Consider the following 22868-nt stretch of genomic DNA (forward strand, 5'->3'; position numbering starts at 1 on the left):
ACCAAGGGGTATTGCTGGATATATGCAATGAGGACTTTGAAACAATGTGCGTATCTACATATGTGACGATACACGTTTGTACAAATATTTAAGTACATTTTAATGAAACTTTTTATGTTATAATTTTATTTTATTCAAGTTGTACCCGAAGTCGATGGGGTATATTTTTCAGCAGATTTATATAAATAGGCATGTATAGTATATATATAGGGGAAGACGGAGTACATTTGACACTTTCATATAAAAGTCCTTTATTTTCTACCAAATATAATATAATTTTAAATGAGTTACAGCTTTAAAAGCACCAGGGTTTGGATACTAAGTAATGAAAGTAAAAAGTTGGAAAAACACTCAAAGCTATTTTTTATTTGAAATTAAAAAATAATACATAATTTGTCAAACGTCCCCCACTAAGGGGCACATTTGACTTATTCGGGGGCACATTTGACAAGCATATTTTCCGTGAAACTTTCTTTATTTTTAATTTAATTTGGTTTTCATTTAAATAAAACTTATCTTTTATAGTTTGTTTCTGAATGTTTTATTAAAATAACAGTAAATGTATTCATAAAATAATACCACTATTTTTGGAAAAACATACATATCAACGACAATTATTTTGGGAAAAGAAGATAAAATTCAATATTTCAGACAATTTATTTAATGTATAAGCTTCCAAAGTTAACATCAAACAAATATTTAGCGGGGCAGCGAGAAGTTGAAGCTGGATTATTAGGAGTCGGAAGTTTAAACTCAATTTCGCTTCTAAGAGTTATAGATATGTCTTCCACAACTGGTTTACAAAAACCCAGTTGTCTGGAGATAGTCTACGCAAATAATTTATGTTGAAGGTGGCATCGCAAAATACCTCTACAATTTCGCCAATGTAATAAAAAGGCTTCATACCATTTTCCCTAAAGTTTACCAAAACGTATTCTCCAACCTTTAAATTCTCATCATCCAATAACGAAAATTTTAGCAAACAATTATCTTTGTTGACACATTTCTCCGTGGTGTCTGATCTCAAACTGATAATACTTTCGTCAGATGATGTAAGGTTTTCATTTAATGAACGCTTATTTTGTTTTGATTTTTGTTTTTTTTTTATTTTTCTTTCTGTTGAAAATTTTAGAGAACGTTTGGAAAACTGAGTGATTCTCTTAGTTTGGAAATCCAAAGCTCGATTTTTTTCTGGTGAACTAGTGAGGATTCGCGAATATCCACTTTTCTGTGTTATGTTTGGCGCCAAGCGCGCAATAGGCCTCAAATGTTCTGGTGTTAAAGTTTGTGTTGGAGTTACTTCAGAAGCCCGTGCAAGCGATTGAGAACTTATAGGAGTGATCACTAGTGTGTTTATCTGACTCAAGTTTTGAAAAAATTTCTCCACCGCTGCTTTTGTAAAACCCCTGAGCCTAGCCAAGCTTGTTTTTTGAGACTTTCGTAGTGTGAGGGATGGATTTCGCTTCAAAAAGCCGTAAAGCCAACTTTCTCCAGCGGCCATGTTAGTTTCCCAAGTAGATGGACATGGTATGTTATTAGCGGCAACAAATTCGTAAAGAAATCTTTTGAATATATCATACGACAATCCATATGCAAAAAACGCACACTTCTTAGCATATTCAACTAATTGCTCCTCTTGAACTCTCGTTAGCGTTTGATGGCTTGTGTATTTAGAGTGATAAATTAAATTTTCATCACAGCTACTCTCATTTCCAGAATCTGAATCGTTCCTCAAAGGATCTAGTTTCTTCAATTGCATGATCAAAGTTATTCTTTTCAATCTGTACTTTTCCGCTGCTGACGTAACTGTTTCGCGTTGATGCTTTATGTCTGCAAGAGCTTTTTTCATATCATCCTCACTTATCTGACATCGGTTGGTCTTTTTCTTATAGTTGCGCACCATTGCTAAAGTAATACTTAGCATTAAAAAACTCCTTAATTGTTTTAACATTACCAAATGTTAAATGGTAATTCTACACAAGTCAAAGGTGCCCCATTCCACTCACCGTCTCGTTTTTTTATATTTTACACTTTAGATAAACACACTATTTATTTTCACAGCACACATAAGCGGAGTAACCAATTTCGTAAGATGCTTTAAAAAATGTATTTTATTGTTTAAGAAAGACTTTACTTCCGATCTAACGAAAATTACAATTACGTTCCCGAAAATAGAAAAACACGTGTAACTCTATTACGCGTTCGGATATAATTGTGAAATTATTTGACGCTTCGTTTAGTTCAATAATGGTGGTTTTTACATTTTCAATAAAGCCCCAGTTAACGCCACAGAGACTGAAGTCAAATGTGCCCCAGTGTCAAATGTGCCCCGTCTTACCCTACATATGTTCGCAGTACAAAGAAACCGCCAAAAGAAAATTAACCGGCCGCAGGTAATTTTGCAAATCCACTTGTTTTATACATATGTATATGTAGAAGGTGCCTTCCAAAGTAAACAGGACTTAAAAAAAAACAGAACAAATGGTTTTTTCGGCAAAATCAATTTATGTTATTCAAAATAGTCTCCCTCCTGTTTCAATACAGCTTTTTGCACGTTTCAAAAGCATGTCGAACGAGGTCAGTATGCCGGTGGAAGCCTTTTGAATGGCCTCTACGTCTGCATAACGCTTTCATGGGCAAATGCATTTTTACGAAAAGGAAGAAGTCGCACGGTGCCATATCAGGTGAATACTGGGAGTGGTTAATGGTTAAAATATGAATTTTGGTCAAATAATCGGTCACAAGCGTCGATCAAATGTTGGATTCTGAGCAATTTTTGGTCGTCAGTCAATTTGTGCGGAACAAACCGTGCACACACCTTTCGTAAGCCCAAATGTTCGGTCAAAATGCGATAAATCGACGTTTTGGAGATGTTCAATTCCATTTCCCAGAATTCAAATCATGATTTCGGCTGAGTTTCTATGAATTCACGCACAGTTTCGATGGAATTTTTGGTGATCACGGATTTTAATTGGCCCACATGTTGATTGTCATTTATGTCCTCACGACCGCTTTCAAAACGTTGAAACTGCACACTCTGCTACGGGATAGGAAATCATTGCCATAAACTTGTTTCATCAATTGAAACGTTTCGGTAAAAGTTTTTCCAATTTTAAAACAAAATTTAATATTGGTTCTTTGTTCGAAGCTCATTTTCGTACCGATAACACAAACATACTGACACTTAAAACGCAATAACTTCACTTTCAATTGATGAAATGTCATGAAATGCTCACTGGACAATCGATAAAGATATAGATGGCGCCACCAGGGGGCGAGAGATTCAAAAATTCCTGTTTATTTTGGAACGCACCTTGTATATATACAATTTTTATAAATGCGTCCGTATGTTCATATGTACATATATAATTGTATTCAAAGGGCGAAGAAACCGCGAAAGAAAATTGATAGATCGTGGGTAATTTTCATAAATTTACTTTATTTGTAGATATATATTTTTTTTTGCATATGATTCCCTTACCTTATTTTAAGCAATCCTGCTTATACTTGATTAAGTATAGGGGGTATTGCTGGAAATTTCTGCAAGTAAATAAATACTTGAATTTTTTATTGCGCTTGAGATAACTTCTGTGTTTTAACACAACGGTAAGCATTTAACGGCAATCAATAATTGCTATATACAGTACAAAACTGTTTTGTCTCTTAGCGGTTTTTACCGGAAAATAAACCGAATACCGAAAACGGTTTGGTAATGGTTTTCTCTTCTTTTTCGGTCGGAATTTTGGTCAGAACCGCAAATTTAATTTAGTGATTTTAAACCACATATATACATATGTATATAATATAATATGTATATAAATATTGAAAGCGAACGATGCAACTCACTTTGATTTCCGCCAGGAGCTAATGGGGATAATATGAGTTTATGTGGTGTGTACATATTTATCTGAATGTGCGTGTGCCTGTGCTTCTTTCTCCCAGTCCTTTTGCTGCTTTTATTTTTGTTGTGATTTCCTGGTTTCTTTTTGTATGAATTTTGTTTCACTGTCTATATTGAATATATCATGTGTTTCAATTTGCGCACCACAACTTTGCTACCTCACTTTTAGAGGTATAATATTTTTTGATTTTGTTTTCCGTCACTCCACTCCACAATAATATTAACATTAAGGACTGGACCGAGGCATGTAAAGATTTTCCATTGAAAATACACGACAATCCCGATTTTTTATCTTTAAATTTCTATAGATCAGAGGTAAGTAAGGTTTTATGGAATTTTCATAGATGATATTTTTTTTTTTATTACAAACATTTTCAAAACTTTAACTTTATGTTTGATATCACTACAACTAGTTTGAAAAACTAACGAGCAGTTTGATGGTATAAACAGCAGATGGTATGTTATACAAAAAATTCTATACAGCCTTACTTTTTTTAGATACATAGATAGAGAAGTATTAATGATAGCGATTTTGCCCTCGGACAATTTTGTAGCAAATAAAATTCCTTACAAGTTTATCATGAACATCTGTAGCTCTTGTCATTTACTAGATACATACAAAAATATGCGGATTTCGTAGAAAAATCAGGTTTAGAGCCTGTTGCAATAGGCACTTTTGTAGAGTGTACAATATAAATGAAGTATATGCGTCAAAAGTCAATGCGATGCCATAAAATACCTCCGATCTATAGAAATTTAAAGATAAAAAATCAGGATTGTCGTGTATTTTCAATGGAAAATTTTTACACGCCTTGTTTCAGTTCTTAATGTTAATATTAAGGGATCAAATTTTCAGGGAATTTGTTTGGGGATTTCCAAGGAAATTTCATGACGGGATTGAAAAAAAAAAAACAAACTACTATACATATATGTATATTGAATGTGTATTTTATTTTTAGCACCGTACTTTCTGTCTGCACTTTTATCAAATTTGTTGTCACCAACGTTTGTTTTTCAAACTTTGTCCGTGATTAAATTGTTGATTTGTTACCGCATCACCGTGATTAATTTATTGATTGTCATTTAGCCCCTATTTTTCAGATGAGCAATCACATTTAAAGCACAAGCCCTTGAAAACGCACGAATGAAAGTCTCGCCTGAAAAATTGAAGTTTTAAAACTCAAGTGCAATTTCTTGTTTCTAATAGCCCTGAAAGACGAGCAATATTAATACGCCTTAAGCAACGCTAATGCGCATTGAAATTTTATGGTGACAGACAGCTGATAGTGAAATTTGTTTATTTATTAAAAATAAAAGTGTGCGAAAAAGTTATTGGAATAATATATAGCAAACTGTGCGTTGTTTATTTCCTGCCATCAAAAAATATTAAAATTTGTTTTTGGTAATATACTTGCACATAATTTAATTAGCAATATAAAAAATTTTTACCTCTGAAGCTGTAAACACAAACAAAGCGGAAGATTTCAAGCGACATCTGTCAAACAATAGCAGAAACTAATCATTTTTGGGCAGTGTTGCCTACTCAAATTTACTAATTTGCATTAACATGGGTCAAATGTGTTCTGCCCAATCCACTAAAAAGGGGACCCCACAATCTGCGCCAACGACCGTGGGATAAGCCTCCTCAACATTGCGTATAAGGTTCTATCGAGCGTGTTGTGTGAAAGATTAAAGCCCACCGTCAACAAACTGATAGGACCTTATCAGTGTGGCTTCAGACCTGGCAAATCAACAACCGACCAGATATTTACCATGGGCCAAATTTTGGAAAAGACTCGTGAAAGGAGAATCGACACACACCACACCACGAGAAGGAGCTGCCTTTATGCCGCGATGTCTGAATTTCGTACCCCGGCAAAACTAATACGGCTGTATAAACTGACGTTGAGCAACACCAAAAGCTCCGTCAGGATCGGAAAGGACCTCCCCGAGCCGTTCGATACCAAAAGAGGTTTCAGACAAGGCGGCTCCCTGTCGTGCGACTTCTTCAATCTGCTGCTGGAGAAAATAATTCGAGCTGCAGAACTTAATCGAGCAGGTACAATATTTTTTAAGAGTGCTGATGTATGCCGATGATATTGATATCAGCGGCCTCAACACCCGCGCCGTTAGTTCTTCTTTCTCCAGACTGGACAAGGAAGCAAAGCAAATGGGTCTGGTAGTGAACGAGGGCAAGACGAAATATCTCCTGTCATCAAACAAACAGTCGTCGCACTCGCGACTTGGCTCTCACGTCACTGTTGACAGTCATAACTTTGAAGTTGTAGAAAATTTCGTCTATCTTGGAACCAGCGTAAACTCCACCAACAATGTCAGCCCGGAAATCCAACGCAGGATAACTCTTGCCAACAGGTGTTACTTCGGGCTGAGTAGGCAATTGAGAAGCAAAGTCCTCTCTCGACGAACAAAAACCAAACTCTATAAGTCACTCATAATTCCCGTCCTGCTATATGGTGCAGAGGCCTGGACGATGGCAACAACTGATGAGACGACGTTGCGAGTTTTCGAGAGAAAAGTTTTGCGAAAAATTTATTGTCCTTTGCGCGTTGGCCACGGCGAATATCGCATTCGATGGAACGATGAGCTGTATGAGATACTAGACGACATTGACATAATTCAACGAATTAAAAGACAGCGGCTACGCTGGCTAGGTCATGTTGTCCGAATGGACGAAAACACTCCAGCTCGGAAAATATTCGACGCAGTGCCCGCCGGGGGAAACAGAGGAAGAGGAAGACCTTCACTCCGTTGGAAGGACCAGGTGGAGGAGGACCTGACTTCGCTTTGAGTATCGAATTGGCGCCACGTAGCGAAAAGAAGAAACGACTGGCGCGCTGTTGTTAACTCGGCTATAATCGCGTAAGCGGTGTCTACGCCAATAAAGAAGAAGAAGACGCAGTTACATTTGCTTTTGCAATCTTTAAGCGTATGCACATGGGACAAAAAGTCGGTACAAGTCTTTTCGTTCTTATAAAATTGTTTCGATCACTAATATTAATTTTTTTGAATTTCTCGCACGATTTGAGCTTGTGCCCTCCTGTACACAGTTCGCATGACGTTTGTTTATATTGTTCGGATGTGAACGATTGATTCTTAAAAAAGCTTCTATTTAAATTATTGTTGCTGCTAGCTTGGGGTCAATTGAAGCTTCTATTGAGGCCATTTTGGACGTTTTTCTTTGACTAGTTTTTTTCCACCCTTTTCTGCAATTTCAAATTGGGTAGTAAGAAATTCTTTCATTTGCTGCCACGTTGGCACATTCTTCGCGATGAGAGCGATTGCTCCCACAAAAGTAAGGATTTTACTGCTAATGCAGCTGTGCATATATTTACCAGAATGGGATCCCAATTGTATGTGGGAACATTCTGTGTCGATAGAACTGACAAACAATTTGAAACTGTGGATTGAAGTTTTAAGAATTCTTCACTCGTTTCCTTCTAAATTTGGTAAAATTATTAATATCGTCACTTGTTTGTCGACCAATATTCTTTCGTTTTCGTAACGTGCTTTTAGAGCTTCCCAAGCAAATTTGAAATTTCCGTCATTCAGAGCGCACTATTTGACTATTACACCTGCTTGGCCTTTGGTTTTGTATCGGAGGTGATACAATTTCTGCGCTTGTGATAATTTATGTACACGGCTGTAAACATGTCCTGTAAGGACAGTCACTGTTCATAACCTCCATGAAATATATCTGTGTCGAATGCTGGCACTTTAAGGTGAATGCCTGAACTTGCCTCTTGGGTGTACATGGATTTTTTTCGTCAGAAATCATCTTTGAAATTTTAGCAACTGAGTTGTTTCAGAATTCTTTAAGTCTGAGCTCATTTAAAAGATGTGTGGAATAAATCAAAAATGTTTCAGTGAAAACTAGACTGATAGATGTTCAAAAAAGTTTCGAATATAATATAGAACATAATATTGAATAGAAATCTCTTTTGTATGTAAAAGTTTTAAAGAAAATCAATAAAACCAGACGAGAATTTATGTAAATAAGAGTGTAGCAATAGCTTTCCGTATATGATAGTACGTGTAACCGCGAACTCTTTTAACCCATTTAGACCTACCGTCTCATATACGATACACCAGAAGTAATAAATTATTTTGAAGTACCCTTGATAAGAAATTGTTTTTTGTTGTATTATTGCATATATGTATATATGAGCCTACTGTATCACATACGATACGGCCTTTTCTCCCTAACCTGTAGAAATGTATTTTTTTTTAACTTTTTTTATGTTCTGTGATACCCTAGGTCTAATAAAATAGACAAAAAACACTTCAATTAAAAAAAATAGTTTCAGGTCTAAATGGGTTAAGTTAATAAGAGTTTTTCAAATAAAATAAGTAATTTTGCGTATATAGTATTTCGATTAAATTTGATATAATTTTATATTAATAGCCGGAAATATTATATATATTTTATCTTTATGTATATATTTCTTTTATATATATTTTATGTCCTATAGGGTATACCTATAAGTGGATCTTTTTGTTTATTATGTGGGCTCGTTGTAGAGATCACTACACTTTGTACATATACATGTATGTTTATATGTATCACACATTAGTATGTTTTACACAATCCTGCTTGTTTTTGTTGGTCAAAAACCAAGGGGTATTGCTGGATATATGCAATGAGGACTTTGAAGCAATGTGCGTATCTACATACAGTGAGGATACACGTTTGTACAAATATTTAAGTACATTTTAATGAAACTTTTTATGTTATAATTTTATTTTATTCAAGTTGTACCCGAAGTCGATGGGGTATACTTTTCAGCAGATTTATATGTATGCACCCATATGTACATTTACATATATAAATAGGCATGTATAATATATACATATATACATATGTTCGCAATACAAAGAAACCGCGAAAAGAAAATTAACCGGCCGCAGGTAATTTTTGCAAATTCACTTGTTTGTATATATGTACAAGGTGCCTTCCAAAGTAAACAGGACTTAAAAAAAAACAGAACAACTGGTTTTTTCGGCAAAATCAATTTATGTTATTCAATATAGTCTCCCTCCTGTTTCAATACAGTTTTTTGCACGTTTCAAAAGCATGTCGAATGAGGCCAGTATGCCGGTGGAAGCCTTTTGAATGGCCTCTACGTCTGCATAACGCTTTCATGAGCAAATGCATTTTTACGAAAAGGAAGAAGTGGCACGGTGCCATATCAGGTGAATACGGGGAGTGGTTAATGGTTAAAATGTGATTTTTGGTCAAATAATCGGTCACAAGCGTCAATCAAATGTTGGATTCTGAGCAATTTTGGGTCGTCAGTCAATTTGTGCGGAACAAACCGTGCACACACCTTTCGTAAGCCCAAATGTTCGGTCAAAATGCGATAAATCGATGTTTTGGAGATGTTCAATTCCATTGAATTTAAATAATGATTTCGGCTGATTTTTTATGAATTCACGCACAGTTTCGATGGAATTTTTGGTGATCACGGATTTTGTTTGGCCCACATGTTGATTGTCATTTATGTCCTCACGACCACTTTGAAAACGTTGAAAACGTTGAAACCGCACACTCTGCTACGGAATATGCAATCATCGCCATAAATTTGTTTCATCAATTGAAACGTTTCGGTAAAAGTTTTTCCAATTTTAAAACAAAATTTAATATTGGTTCTTTGTTCGAAGCTCATTTTCGCACCGATAACACAAACGTACTGACACTGAAAACGCAATAACTTCACTTTCAATTGATGAAATGTCATGAAATGCTCACTGGACAATCGATAAAGATATAGATGGCGCCACCAGGGGGCGAGAGATTCAAAAATTCCTGTTTATTTTGGAACACACCTTGTATGTATATATACAATTTTTATAAATGAGTCCGTATGTTCATATGTATAGTATAATTATATTCGAAGGGCGAAACCGCGAAAGCAAACTGATAGATCGTGGGTAATTTTCATAAATTTACTTTATTTGTAGACTTATATTTTTTTTTTTGCTTATGATTCCCTTACCTTATTTTAAGCAATCCTGCTTATACTTGATTAAGTATAGGGGGTATTGCTGGAAATTTCTGCAAGTAAATAAATACTTGAATTTTTTGTTGCTCTTGAGATAACTTTTGTGTTTTAACACAACGGTAAGCATTTAACGGCAATCAATAATTCGCTATATACAGTACAAAACTGTTTTGTCTCTTAGCGGTTTTTACCGGAAAATAAACCGTTTGCCGAAAACGGTTTGGTAATGGTTTTCTCTTCTTTTTCGATCGGAATTTTGGTCAGAACCGCAAATTTAATTTTGTGATTTTAAACCACACATATACATATGTATATAATATAATATATAAATATTGAAAGCGAACGATGCAACTCACTTTGATTTCCGCCAGGAGCTTTTGGGGATAATATGAGTTTATGTGGTGTGTACATATTTATCTGAATGTGCGTGTGCCTGTGCTTCTTTCTCCCAGTCCTTTTGCTGCTGTTATTTTTGTTGTGATTTCCTGGTTGCTTTTTGTATGAATTTTGTTTCACTGCCTATATTGAATATATCATGTGTTTCAATTTGCGCACCACAATTTTGCCACCTCACTTTTAGAGGTGTAATATTTTTTTGGTTTTGTTTTCCGTTACTCCACTCCACAATCACTATACCTTAGGGTGTTTTGTTTTTTTTTTTAACTTATAATTTTTTTCAATCCCGTCATGAAATTTCTTTGAAAATCCCCAACAGAAATTCCATGAAAATTTGAACCCTTAATATTAACATTAAGGACTGGACCAAAGCATGTAAAAATTTTCCATTGAAAATACACTACAATCCTGATTTTTTATCTTTAAATTTCTATATATCAGAGGTAAGTAAGGTTTTATGGAATTTTCATGGATGATATATTATAAAAAAAAATTCCATACAGCCTTACTTTTTTTAGATAGATAGAGAAGAATTAATGATAGCGATTTTGTCCTCGGACCTTTTTGTAGCAAATAAAATTCCCTACAAGTTTATCATGAACATCTGTAGCTCTTGTCATTTACCAGATACATACAAAAATATGCGAATTTCGTAGAAAAATCAGGTTTAGAGCCTGTTGCAATAGGCACTTTTGTAGAGTGTACAATACGAATGAAGTATATGCGTCAAAAGTCAATGCGATGCCATAAAATACCTCCGATCTATAGAAATTTAAAGATAAAAAATCAGGATTGTCGTGTATTTTCAATGGAAAATTTTTTACATGCCTTGGTCCAGTTCTTAATGTTAATATTAAGGGATCAAATTTTCAGAGAATTTGTTTGGGAATTTCCAAGGAAATTTCATGACGGGATTGAAAACAATTAAGTTCAAACAAAAAAAACAAACTACTATACATATATGTATATTGAATGTGTATTTTATTTTTAGCACCGTACTTTCTGTCTGCACTTTTATCAAATTTGTTGTCACCAACGTTTGTTTTTCAAATTTTGTCCGTGATTAAATTGTTGATTTGTTACCGCATCACCGTGATTAATTTATTGATTGTGTCATCAATAGTGCCGTTCGGTACGGCTTGGAGAACCATGTAAAGATATGTAAAATTTCCTGGCACTCACCCTTTAACTCGGCGACGAATTCGTTAAAATATATAAATGAAAAAAAACGCGAAAAGTTGAAGCTGGGAGGCGGCTGTTTATACGTTTCGTCCGTACGTATCGAAATAGAAAGAGGCCTGTGCTCCTTCCGTCGGCTCATTTAGCCCCTATTCTTCAGATGAGCAATCATATTTAAAGCACAAGACCTTGAAAACGCACGAATGAAAGTCTCGCCTGAAAAATCGAAGTTTTATAACTCAAGTGCAATTTCTTGTTTCTAGTAGCCCTGACAGACGAGCAAAATTAATGCGCCTTAAGCAACGCTAATGCGCATTGAAATTTTATGGTGACAGACGGCAGACTTGTGCATTTAGACAGCTGATAGTGAAATTTGTTTATTTATTAAAAATAAAAGTGAAATAAAAGTGTGCGAAAAAGTTATTGGAAAAATAGATAGCAAACTGTGCGTTGTTTATTTTCTGCCATCTAAAAATATTAAAATTTGTTTTTGTTAATCTGCTTGCACATAATTTAATTAGCAATATAAAAAATGTTTACCTCTGAAGCCGTAAATACAAACAAGGCGGCAGATTTCAAGCGACATCTGTCAAACAATAGCAGAAACTAGCCATTTTTGGGCAGTATTGCGTACTCAAATTTAGTAAATTCAGCTAAATGCACGAAATTTTTGTGCATTACTAATTTGCATTAACATGGGTCAATTGCGCAAGTAAATGTAAGTTAAGCCCGCTAATGCATATTAGCGTGATATGCGGAGAGTGCACTCAGATATGCCCAGAGTGAGCACTCTTTAGCCCTGGGGTTAGGATTGTGACATTAGAGGGATCTTGCGAGAGAGAGGCCGTGAATGGGGAACCGCTACGATTCGTAGAGAATCCTTTACGTATTATTTGAAGCTTTGTGTAGCTGATTGCCATAATGCACCCATATGAGGAACAGGCTTGTATAGATGCGATAAGAGCGACCTTTACTTTTAGAGTTTTGTTTGTTCTGGTGGGAAGTTTCCTTAACTTGCGAAATTTCCTTAATTGTGAATTAAGGTATTTGTTTGCATCATCCTCAACTTGAGTTAGTATGGTGGTAACTGGCTCTGCAACTAGTCCACTTAGAAACCCACCGAATATAGAGTATTGCGCTAGAAGGGTGGTTGATATTTTTTCAACAACTTTAAGCAATATTTGCGAAATAAGGTCGCTTCCTAATATAATATCTATTTGAGATAGTTTGTTGCAGTTGGGCTCTGCTAGCTTTAAGTGTGAGTCTTTTTGCCAATCTCTGCTACCAATGTGATAGCTTGGAAACCCATTTGTTAATTGCGGTAGGACTATAGATTCTGCTTTAATTTGCTTATCCGCTTTGGGGGAAATGGGGCAGATTTTATCTGAGTTTTGTATTATTTTGTATTATATTATTTTATTTTAAATTTGGTTGTTTTGTTGGCAATTTTAGCTTATTTTATGCCTTGAACGCAATGAATGATCGTTGTGATCCTTTGTCTATCAAGGCTCTGAGTTTGAACAATTGAGCTTGATTCTCGCTGTGTAGCGAGTAGTTTTTCGTGCATTTGAGCGACCATGCTTTCTTGGCAATTTTCGGGATTTGCTTTTGAAACGAAACCGGTGGTTCTTTTTGTATTATTACATATATGCACCCTTTTGGGGTGAGCTGGGAAATGTGCTGTAATGAAGCATTGAGTGATACCTTTTATGACAATATGTGCAATTGGATTTGCTTTTGCAATTTTTATATGACTGCGCATGTGACAAGCAATTTGTACATAATTTTTGTGATCTTTAGTATTTAGAACTTCTCGCAAGATATCAGTTTATGCCCTCTTGTGCATAGTTAGCATGACGTATGTTTTTTTCCGTTCGGATGTCAACAACTGCCTTTTGTAGAAAATTTAGTTGAAATTTTTATTGCCTATAGCTTGGGGTCTATTGATGCCTCGATTTTTGTTGTGCTAAATTTTTTAGGCTCTGATTATTTTTTGATTACTCTTTCCTCTATTACATATTGGGTGTACAGTGTTCTGACAGGTCTGAAGTTTTTTCATCTGCGTAACACTGCATCCAGGCGACCATATGGGTGCGGCGTAATTGAGGACCGGCCGACCGATTGCCTTGTATGTTGCCAACATTTCTTTGTCTTTTCCCCGTGTGCTGCCGGCTAGCGACTTGAAAATTGTGTTCCGGCTCTGTACCTTGGCGATAATCGCGGTCGTATGGGGAGTGAAGGAGCATAGACTATCAAAACTTACACCTAAAATCTTAGGATTATTGACAGTCCGAATTTTGACGCCATCGATTGCAATATTAAGCTCAAAACTATACTCCTTCGTCCAGTTCGTAAATATGGTAGCGGTGGATTTGGTGGGGGAAAGTGTTAGGTTCCGTGCAGTGAGGAAACGAGAAAGGTCGGAGAGGTATTTGTTTACTTTTGAACACATGCCATCGATTCCATTGCCTGACGTCAATATCGTGCAACTCCCTCTGGTGGCTGAGGGAGTTTCGAGATGTAGAAGTTAAACAGTAGCGGGGAGAGGACACCACCCTGCGGAACACCCTGTTTAATTCTTCTCAGTTTAGATGTTTCACCTCGAAATAGTGCGGATGATTGTCGACCGCTCAGGTAGTTCATGGTCCACCTCTTCAGTCCTAGAGGAAGCGTAGTTTTTTCGAAGTCCTGCACTAGCGTTGTGTGTTTGCCCGTGTCAAAAGCTTTTGACAAGTCTAACGCTATGAGGATCGTTCTCTCATAGTGTGGTTTATGGTTAAGGCCAAGAACTATCTGGGCGTTTACGACGCTAAGTGCTGTGGTGGTGCTGTGAACTTTTCGGAATCCATGCTGGTGGCTGGCTAGGCTCAGGTGGTGAGTGAAGGTCGGGAGAAGCAAGGCCTCAAGGGTCTTAATGACTAAGGAGAGAAGAGTTATCGGACGATAGAAGGAGGATGTTGATTCCATCAGGGCCAATGGATTTGGAAGATTTCGATTTGTGGATGACATTCTGAACCTCCTCATCGGTGAAAGTAAGTGGCGCGCAGTCGCTGGCATTTTGCGCAGCCGTCGGTTAACACATCGCTTGGTTTTGTCTACCGAAGCGTGCAGTGTAAATTGCCGACTAAAATAGCTCGCGCGCTTCTTCGGGTCCGAAAAGGCATGACCATTGAATTTAACTTTAACTCGGTCGTCATGTCTCTTCGGGTTAGACAAAGCCTTGACGGAAGCCCAAAACTAACTCACACCGGCGGAGAGGTTGCATGACTTCAGATGCTTTATCCATTTCGTCCGCTTATGATGGTTTACCAATCACCAAATCTTCAAATTGAGATCCCTTATTCGGGGTTTCCCGGGATTAGCATGGCGTAAGGTGTCGCGCTAGTTAATACTTTAACCACAACCTTATGTTTCAGTAAACATTAAAGAAAAATCATCAAAACAACTTTATCTTAGAATAGAAGCGCACTATCAGTACAACAAACAATAACAACACAAATAGTTATTTACTAGTAAACAACCAGCATCTCAAGAGGATGAGCAGCGATAAGCATAGCCTATATAAGAAACTGGAACAATAGCCTCGAGGTCACTTTATCATTATCGACTGCCGAGTAACAAGTTACCACTTGTAACACTTGTACAGTTTAAGTGTAATATATTCAATGTTGAAGTACATGTGTATACGGTGAAATATTATACAAATAAAGGATCAGTCAGAACCAATCTCATTGGCTGACTTAAAAATATATAATTATTTTATTCCTAACAAGTAAATAAATTAACTGGCGCCCAACGTGGGGCAGCAACAAAAAAGGATCATCAATAATATCCTTAGTCACTCTGCCTGAAAGGGTAGAACCTAGTCCCTGGAAAAAAAAGGATTCGTTTAAACCATCCAATAAGTTTACCAGTGCATCATCCCACACAAATCTGAATATGTTTAAATCAATAACACAATTTTACGGTGATTACAACGAATACAGAAATTGAAGGAAAGTAGCAACCACATTAATGGAAGACATACGACAATTCGAAGGATATAATATATGTATATGCCCAAGCATTAATAATGATCAGAGGAAAAATTACTGGCAAAGCAGCACAGATCCTGATCAACCACAACGTAAAGAGAAACTTCCAAGACATCATCGATAGGCTAGACGATTTCTATACCGACAAACGACCAATATACGTTCTGGAGGAAGATATGACGAAAATACAACAAAAAAAACTACCACTGCATGTATATTATGACAATCTGAAACAAGCATTGAATGTAGTACTATCCAAGATGAGATGACACACAAGGAAGAATGAATAGTCCAAGTATTGACACAAGAAATCCAAGTTAAAGCAATCAGAACATTCGTCACTGGACTGAGAAGTGTAGCTATCAAGGATGCCATCTATGCACGAGCCTGCACAACATTAGCAGATGCCTACAGTACCGCCCGTACAATGCAACATGATTCACGCCATCAGAACCTCGAGTACATTCCACGATACAAACATCATCAGAATCATAATTTCAGCAATCAACATCAGAATAATTATTCTTGTCAACAACAACCCCCAGTTGCACCAATGGATATCGATTCATCCACCATATTCCGTAGACTAACGAGACAAGGTTACAACAAGAATCAGGAACAACCATCACGAAATCCGCAGCCTCGACAGAATTATCAAAATCTATTTAAGAAAGTAGCAGGAGCTTTGGGATACAAATGAGAACGAGATAATACAAGTCATGCTAATATACAACCGAAGAATCAACGGATCAACCAAATTACACACGATCAACAATCAAATACAGAATATGAACAGGAAGAATATTTTTTATTCTAAGGCATGGGACCACAAGGTAAGGACCACAGAAGAAGGTAACTCAGTGTATATTTTAATTGATAGTGGTGCAGAAGAAAATTATGTATAGTAAATACAAAATTCCCCCACGCAAAAAGGATAGAAGTAGAAAGTAAAAAACAAGCCCCTACTTTACGCGGTAAGTCATTAATTAAATATAAAAAGAAAGTGAATATAATAGGATTCAGTATGGAATTTTTAGAACTCGATACCTTACAAGATTTCGATTTCTTGATAGGAATTAAAGGTTTAAAGCAAATGAAAGCAATGATAGATACAGAAAGAAATGTATTAATTGTAATTGTAAAACATTACCCTACGTAACTACAGTAGAGGCAGAAATCAGAACAGGAACAAATAATCCTATTTGGGTCAGACAGTATCCGGGGGGTACCCAGGTACCCAAGCGGATAGAGCATTTGTAGAAACTAAAATAAAAATATTATTAGATAATGAAGTAACACAGCCAAGTAAAAACCCGTACAATTCACCCATATGGACAGTTTCTAAAAAAAAGGAATGACAAGCAAGGCAACCCAAAAATACGCATGGTTATTGACTTCCAGAAGTTAAATGCGCTGATACATATCCCATTCCGGACATCACCATGATGCTCCAAAACTTAGGAGAAGCACAGTACTTCACGACGTTAGATTTGGAATCAGGATTTTATCAAATTAAAAGGAAAAAAAGAAGACAGTTAAATAACAGCATTTTCAATAAATAATGCCAAATATGAATTTCTACGACTACTACTGAAAAACGCACCGTCGATCTTTCAAAGATGCGTTGACGACATCCTCAGACCATTCATAGGAGTATGAGCATACGTGTATATAGATGATGTCCTAATATATTCAGCTAACCCTGAACAACATATGACAGATATCACCAATATAATACACACTTTACACGCAGCCAACTTGAAAATCTCTGATGAAAAGTCAAAATTTTTTCAAAGACAGACAGAATTTTTAGGACATATAATTAAAAACGGTAGAATTACAGTAGATCCAGGAAAAATAGAAGCTATAGATAGGGAAAACCCCTACAAATTTGAAAGACTTAAGATCTTTCTTGGGAATGACCTCATATTATAGAAAATTTATAAAAGGATTTGCATCCATAACGAAACAATTAACACTCTACCTACGAGGAGAGAATGGTAATATTTCAAAGAATAAAAGTAGCTCAGTACATGTAAAATTAGATGACGAAGCACTTAAAGCAGTTGAACCACTAAAAAATAAACTAAAAGAACAAATAGAATTATTCCAACCAGATTTTGGAAAAGGATTTGATTTGACTACAGACGCAAGCAGTCATGCGATTGGAGCTGTATTGTCACAAGGCAAGAAACCTATAGCATTCATTTCACGTACATTAACGCGAACTGAACAAAATTACTCAAAAAACGAAAAAGAAATATTAGCAAACGTTTGGGCACTCAAGAAACTTGGGAATTATCTGTATGGTCTCACTAGTAATACTACTATTTACACAGATCATTAATTCCTAATTTTTTCAATATCAGAGGACAACCCAAATTCAAAATTAAAACGATGGAAAAATTTTATAGAAGAATACGGAGCAAAAATTAAATATATTAAAGGAGATTTAAATGTAGTAGCCGACGCACTCAGCCGTCAAGTAAGCGTAACTACGTACGATTCAATACACTAGCAGGAATCATCCTCGTCAATCAGAATTAAAGATGTCAGCGCTCCACTGAACCAATTTAAAACACAAATTGTGATAAAAAAAAATGTGAACAAAATGCATTAGAAAGAGCAGCAATGTTTTGCAAACTACGCGAGATTTTATGTTAATTATGTCACACCACAAGACTTGATAGATACACTAACGAAAATTATCAAACCTAATATCACGACCGCATTTCACACTAAACTAGAAACCTGGTATGAAATTCATGATATTATAAACTCTTCATTTAATATAGAGAAAAAGGTTTTTTTGTCAAAATCTATTAAAGGACATTACAAGTGAAGAGGATAGAGAAAATATAATTAAACATACGCATGAAAGAGCACATAGAAACGCAAAAAATAATACATTAGAGATACTAGAAACTTGCTATTGGCCAAATATAAAAAATTTTGCAATCCAACTAACTAGAAATTGTAGCTTTTGTAAAGACAACAAATACGAACGCCACCCGACAAAACAAGTTTTTGCAAAAACACCCATACCCGAAGGTATAGGCACACAAATACAAATGGACATATTTAAAATCGATGAAACAATGTGTCTCTCATGCATAGATAGATACTCAAAATACGCATATATGAGAAAATAAAACGACAAAAGAGAATTCTACAAAATATTAGAGGAAGTACTCATACAAATATTTCCATTTTGTAATAAACTAATGACAGATAACGAGACTATATTTAATAGCATAGCAGCAAAAGCTCTGTTCCAACGGCTATATATTGAACATTCAATGACCGCAGCAAACCATTCAACATCGAACGCTCAAGTTTAACGGCTGCATTCAACCATTCTAGAAATTACTAGAATTCGCATCAAACAAAATAAATCAACCGCGACTGAAAAACTATTCAACGCAATCAAGGAATACAATAGAACGATAAATTCCGTCACAAAAAGGAAACCTATCGAATTATTTTTTGAAAGAAGCAAGACTAAAGGAATAAGAGAACTGATCGAAAATAAGCAGGAGTATATGCTATCATACCACAATAAAAAACGAACACAAAAGAAATAATGGGTTGTCAAAAAAGTCTTGCGGTATTTTTATTGAATTTTTTTTTGTATTGAAATTGAAATGAACTTTGATGACTCATGCCCAGCTCTTGACCGATGCTACGGCTGCTACTATGCCGGTCTCTTTCAACCAATTCAGCGATTTTATCGCAATTTTCGACGACAGGCCTTCCGGAGCGTGGCGCATCTTCGACCACCTCTACACCAGAACGAAAACGTTGAAACCATCATTGTACGGTGGAAATGGAAACTGTATCGGGTCCATAAACTGCACAAATTTTATTGGCGACTTGAGATGCATTTTTGCCTTTATCGTAGTAGTACTGTAAAATATGCCGTATTTTCTCTTTATTTTGCTCCATGTTTGCGACGCTATAACTTTATAAATGAGCTTTCCAAAAAGGTATAGCATGACCCGATGCGACGAATAAAACTAGAACTACGCGCTTTCAGCGCCAACTAGCGAAAATACCGCAAGACTTTTTGACAACCTATTATAAAACAGGACAAACAGTTTATGTGAAACAAAACCGACGAAATAAAACAAATCCACGCTATTTGAAGAAAACAGTACAAGAGAATCGTGAGGACACAATTTTAACAACGGAGGGGAAGATCGTACACAAGGACAACCGCAGAAACAATGATGAAGATAACGCTAACATTAATCCCAGCAACATCCTTAGCTCAGGAAATAACCGACTTACATTTTTGTATCAAGAACATGAGTACCCATTCCATATGACGAACTTAAGCAAAATACTTAAACCATACTACGAGATCGCCGAATATAAAGGAGAGATGCCTAGTGAAGACGCAACAGAAACAGCATTGTTCAACAGAATAGAAATCCTCAGAAAACAACAACTGAATAATGGACGAGCCAGACGCTCAAGACGATTTCTTTATTTCTTAGGATCGATTTTGAAATTTAGGAGTCCCAGACCACGACGACCTGATTGAAATTAAAACTATGCTCAATGACATAATTGAAAATAATAACAAACAAAGACAAATTAATTCCAACTTTGAAATAATGATGAAAACATTTAATATTGGGACGATTAAACAAAAACGTATATTGCAAGAATTATACAAGGAGTTATTTGAATTAACTACGACAATTAATTTCGTGAAGAACGGAAATTTTTATTCAGCAGCAATAAATACGGACGAGATTGAAAGGATATTAGAAAAGGAACAAACTAGGATACTGGTTATTGACATATTCGAATATGCAGACACGCATGTAGGTAGATTAGACGACACTTTCATTGTAATTTATAAATATCCAGTTACTCCATTATCCTATCGTCAAGGCATTTTGAATATGAATAAAATCGTAAGTAAATGTGAAGATAAAATAATATTAACATCTAAATTTAAAAATAATTTAAGTAAATATATTTGTAAACAAGAACCTAATGACAATTGTACAATACTAATGATCGAAGGTTACGAAGTCCAAGAAAATAATGCACTTATTATAGATTTAGGACATGGTAATGTCGTATTACAAGGAAAACATATTTTAAACGAGAAATCAATTGAATGATTGAATTTAATCCAATTTAATGAAACAATTATTATTGACTCAGAAGTATTCCACAACCAGGAACAGGAAATTAAAGATTATATTATAGCTAATGGAAACGAAAGAATTCACATTCTTGAAATATTGGAATCAGAAAACGAATATCAATTTGACAACATTAAAAAATTAAATAAATTAATACCATTTAAAGAACACCCAATCAAGAATATGTTCATAACTATAGGAGTACTTGTAGCCCTAGGATTAAGTATATCTATAATATTCAAACTATATATAATTTATCAAATAACTGTGTATCTGAGAAACTACAACGCTACCATAGAACGTGTAGGAATGACTTATCTACTCAAGACTCAAGTATAGATCAGGAGATCCATTTTTCACAAGAGAGGGGAGAGTTAATACTTTAACCTATAACCACAACCTTATGTTTCAGTAAACATTAAAGAAAAATCATCAAAACAACTTTATCTTAGAACAATAGAAGCGCACTATCAGTACAACAAACAATAACCCAAATAGTTATTTACTAGTAAACAACCGGCATCCCAATAGTATGAGCAGCGATAAGCATAGCCTATATAAGAAACTGGAACAATAGCCTCGAGGTCACTTTATCATTATCGACTGCCGAGTAACAAGTTACCACTTGTAAAACTTGTACAGTTTAAGTGTAATATATTCAATATCGAAGTACATGTGTATACGGTGAAATATTATACAAATAAAGGATCAGTCAGAACCAATCTCATTGGTTGACTTAAAATTATATATTTATTTTATTCCTAAGGAGTAAATAAATTAACTCGCTCATTAGCTAAAACGTCTGCTTCGGCTGGGAAATTGGAGCGGAGTGCTGCTATTCTTCCTGCCAGGATGAAGCGAGCGGTAGCTGCTACGATCTCCTTGCGGAATTGACGTTCGCCAACGGATACGTCCGAAGGAATGGGTAGAGCGTTGAAGGTGCTCTCAGTAAATCCCGTGAAGTCGACCCTGTTTGCTTTGTTAAAGTTGATCAAGGTGCGGTTGTCCACAGAAACAAAATCGGGAGGCTTCTCGATCGAGATAATTATGGGCAGATGGTCTGATGCGAGAGTTAGCATAGGTCGCCAGGTTATGCTATTTATCTGACCACCACTAGCAATGGCTATATCGGGCGAGCTATTACATATGCTCATAACTCTGGTGGGGGCTTCATCATTCGAATCGTCAATCTGTTCCGCCAGCTCCATCCCCCTACGGTCATTTGACAGGCAGGAATGCCAAAGATCGTGGTGCGCGTTAAAGTCGCCTAGTACCAAACGGTTTTCACCACGAAGTAGCGCAGCTATATTCGGGTGATATCCTGTTGGGCAACATGTAACTGGAGGGATGTATATATTAAATATTTCGAGCTCGACATCGCCTGACCGGATAGCTATACCCTGATATTTTAGGGTAGTATCCCTACAATCAATGTCTTCATCGATTAGACGATACTGCACGGTGTTGTGTAATATGAAGTCTAGGCCACCACCATTATCTCGCTCGCGATCCTTACGTAAAACGTTGAAATCGGCACAACTCAGAAGATCTGAGCGGCTGTTTAGCTTGGTTTCTTGGACCGCAGCTATCGATACGCGTTCTCGGTTCATAAGTGCAACTATCTCCTCGATCGTGTTCTGGAGACTGTTGCAGCTGAATTGAAGAATGCGGGTTTGTCGCGTTCTACAAGTCAGAGGGGGAGCTCTGGGGACCGTGAAGGTCCTCTGTTGGCCACTCGGGTCAATTCCGGTGCGTAGAACCGGCTGTCGTGGGAGTCGAGGAACAAATTCATAGTGGACGACGCCTTTGATGTCCAAAAATACATCATCATCTTCATCAGCGACCTCTTTCCGGCCCTCCAAAAAGGCCTGGTGCCACCGAAACACACCACTTCTTGCTAAAGCTACATCTGCGTAAGCCGCTTGATCAGATCAAACGTCTCTGATACAGATTTACCGAGTTTCACACAGAATTTAATCGCGTACCTCTGCTCTAACGAACACTGCATTTTCGGGTTGGACCACTCACAGAAACACGTAGCGCGAAAATGTTTGTCCTGACTCTCCAGGTGCTCGGAGACAACTCACCAGCTACTCGTTCGTTAGCTAGGAACGCCCTCTATCGAATCCGATCGGTGCGTGCATGCTCCGAAGTACAGTCGCGGCGAAGAAAATCA

The 22868-nt window shown here is 36.4% G+C and overlaps 2 protein-coding genes and 1 pseudogene across 18 annotated transcripts in view; all 3 read right to left on the reverse strand.

Moving 5' to 3' along the window:
• The window catches only part of LOC126765740 (uncharacterized), a 113416-nt gene extending 101961 nt beyond the window's left edge, over window positions 1–11455 (reverse strand). For 3 of the 17 annotated variants that reach the window (XR_007668544.1, XR_007668546.1, XR_007668545.1), the window contains exon 1: window positions 10278–10601. The gene's annotated coding sequence lies outside the window, so the exon portion shown is untranslated. Of the gene's footprint in view, window positions 1–3481; window positions 3541–3846; window positions 4135–4868; window positions 5223–9915; window positions 9975–10277; window positions 10624–11316 lie in introns of those variants that run through there. The other 14 variants (XR_007668540.1, XR_007668547.1, XR_007668542.1 and 11 more) reach the window with 14 other exon arrangements.
• LOC126765715 (craniofacial development protein 2-like) overlaps window positions 1–22868 on the reverse strand; it is a 358631-nt gene that overhangs the window by 232635 nt on the left and 103128 nt on the right. The gene's annotated exons all lie outside the window — the stretch shown is intronic.
• LOC126765767 (uncharacterized) lies at window positions 13769–22083 on the reverse strand (annotated as a pseudogene).

Source organism: Bactrocera neohumeralis, unplaced genomic scaffold, assembly GCF_024586455.1.
Source record: "Bactrocera neohumeralis isolate Rockhampton unplaced genomic scaffold, APGP_CSIRO_Bneo_wtdbg2-racon-allhic-juicebox.fasta_v2 cluster11, whole genome shotgun sequence".
Taxonomy (NCBI): domain Eukaryota; kingdom Metazoa; phylum Arthropoda; class Insecta; order Diptera; family Tephritidae; genus Bactrocera; species Bactrocera neohumeralis.